General features: G+C 35.3%; 1 protein-coding gene across 1 annotated transcript in view; it reads left to right on the plus strand.

The window, feature by feature from the left end:
• Window positions 1-2,252: 2,252 nt before the first annotated feature.
• Window positions 2,253-2,954, plus strand: part of LOC117124289 (SPATS2-like protein) — a 50,890-nt gene continuing 50,188 nt past the window's right edge. The window contains exon 1 of the mRNA XM_033270473.1: window positions 2,253-2,494. The gene's annotated coding sequence lies outside the window, so the exon portion shown is untranslated. The remainder of the gene's footprint in view (window positions 2,495-2,954) is intronic.

Genomic DNA, 2,954 nt, shown 5'->3' on the forward strand with positions numbered 1-2,954 from the left:
TAAGCCATTGTAACGAATAATGTTCATGAAAAACAAATCACAACCTGAAAACAAATTTATGCACCCTCTCTCGTCAGCAGTCACCAAGACATACTTTGAGTGAGGTGCCGACTGGAGCTAACTATAGCTTATTACGCTTTAACTATTATAATAATTATAATGGTTGGACAAATTACTAATTTCTTTTTCGCCTTTAGCACAGTTTCCTTCACTTTTTAATAGGCATATTATCTATTATCATTATCATCGTCATCATTGTTATTATTATTACTAGTAGTATTAAACGAAACTTTATAAAAGCTTGCAAAAGGATATAAACCAAACTGAACCTTAAATATCACATTTCTGTTAAAGACATGGCTCCGGGATTTAAGACGTATAGTGAAAAATTGATTATCCTTAAGAATCTGAACTGGCTAGCAAGAAACAAGGTTTAAAATATATATTAACACTGAGTACGAATGGGTGGGATACGGCTCATAGCTCCCACCCCAACCCCTGGATACATCCCTGCTTTGATGTAATTGTATTCGAAATTTAATATATTTTCTATTACTATACTACCGTACTTCATTTTATCATTGTCATTGTTATTGGATACCGTACATAGTCTTATCTAAGGAAGCTTTACCGGCACTTCATAATTCTATTTGTTAATGCTAAAATTTGCGCACCTCCATCAACAAACCATCCCTGATTATTTTGTCTCCTAGTAAACGGCTCAGGAGCAGTGACGTAACGTTGGGGCCGGTGGGAGATGTGCGCGTTTTTTAATCATTTGTTGTCATTGCATTTTAACTATGGAAAAAATTATATGGTATCAGTGACTGATCCAGAAATTTGAAATAGAGGGTGTCTATTTCACAGATGGAGGGTATCATACTACCTCAGCCCCACCATGGTTGGGGCTGGGGAAAGAAAATTTATGATTATGACACCTGGATATAATGATATATGTCCTAGTCGATGTCAGACAATATGCTGTTATGTATCAACAAAACTCTTTTGTATCAGTATGCAAGAGCGAAGACCCTATGGGAGGGGCCCGAGGCCCCTACGGGTCGGGCCCTGCGCCTGCGGACCGCCGCACGAGAGCGCATAGGCGTTATGCCACTGCTCAGGAGTTGCGTTTGGTCGTGAACTCTTAAATATTTTGCTTTTTCGTGTGGCCTGATTAAATGGCTCCTTGGCCAAATTTGCCCGTTGACAGCCGTAATAGAACCGGGTATAGAAGAGGCCCAGATGAATTCGTAAATTGCATAGGAATTTTATTAGAAATTCATGATAAATTTTAGAATTCTATAATAAGAATATTTTTTATTTTACTTTATTTCATATTTATTTAAAGTAGAGAAAAATCTTCGAGCTGACTTTGTTGACCATTTGATATTCAGATGCCCTCAAAATACATACAGAGGCATTGAATATTCATCCGATAGCATGAAACAACAATATAAAAAAATGCATTAAACATTTGAGTTGTGATATAATCATTGGAGTGGTCTTTAATTTGAGGAAAACCTGTATTTGGAATCTCTTATTCATATTTGGTTTAATCGAAATATGTATAGAAATGTATAGATCATATTTGAAATTTATCCTTATCCTGTAAATATAATAGGATCATAGAAATATGTATAAATGAATCGGAATTTTAACATAATAATAAGTAGGCCTAGCAATATTGGATTTAGTCTGAATCCGAATTTTATAAGAATTCATATTAGATGTTTATGCTATAGGAATCATACTCACTAGAATTGATTTATTAGAAATCTTAGTGCAGAAATATAATGGGATAAGATTAAAAGTTATATTATTATATTCGAGCCAACTCAATATTGATCCTATGAATTACTCAAGCATTGCAAAATGAATATGGCCAATCTTATATAATTCATATAGGCAAAGAATATAGAAAGGGATCACTTCGAGAAGGTATGCTTCTATGTAATTTAGCATTTTAATATTTTCAATATGCCTTTCTACCCGGCGGAGTATAAAGGTCAATAATAGGACTGAAGGTTGGAAATTACAACATTGTTGGAAAAACCCAGAGTCAGCAAATATCCGGGTGCCAGCTGATTACAGAACAATAGGTACACCATACAGTGTTCGATCGATCGATACATCAATAACAAAAATTAACATTTCTTTAGATAAGGCATGATAGGACTGGCGGTTTAAAACGCGTGTTGAACTAGTAGCACAACGATTTTTGACAAATTTGATATTCCAAATTCAAAAGGTTTAAAGTTCCAATTGAGGCCATAGGGAAGGGAAACAGATAACCTTAGATTACAACCAATTGTTCTGAGAGAATATATTGACATTGTGGATGGCAGTGATTTGATAGAAAATATATTGAATAAACAAAAAAAAAATCAATCCCACTTGTCAAAAGCAGCACAATGACACAACTATTCGAAAATATCCAGATCTCGTGTGCGGTGTGATGTGAAGAGTTTGGAATATCTAATCGAATATTATAAAGGTATGTCATATAGGAGGCATAGGCATGTAGGCCTATTGTTTGCGGTCTGGGGGTGGGGGTAAGCATGCCCTTGATACGTAATGTTACGAATCAATCTCATCAGCAGAGACATACGTTAACGACGTCATGTGTAAGCCTATTGAAGCTACAAACAAAAAGAGAAACTTGTTCTCTTCCATTTTCTCATAACAATAGGCGTATGTCATAGGAATGGCGAGGTAATAATAGGCCTAGTACGGAGAATGAAAATACGGTAACGAAACTATATTATACCAGCGAATGACAGTTAGACATAAATTTTTTCTCACGACTAAAAACAACTCATGGAGACTTCGGTGATTAAAGCATCACATTAATTTCATTTATATAACAGGGTCCCTTAATATCAGCCGACCATCTAGGATAGGCCTACGCTGGAAGGGTCACCCTCTATAAATATGGTTAATATGTAACATATATA

Source organism: Anneissia japonica, unplaced genomic scaffold (assembly GCF_011630105.1).
Source record: "Anneissia japonica isolate Jap-2015-1 unplaced genomic scaffold, ASM1163010v1 scaffold288012_len1326614_cov192, whole genome shotgun sequence".
NCBI lineage: Eukaryota > Metazoa > Echinodermata > Crinoidea > Comatulida > Comatulidae > Anneissia > Anneissia japonica.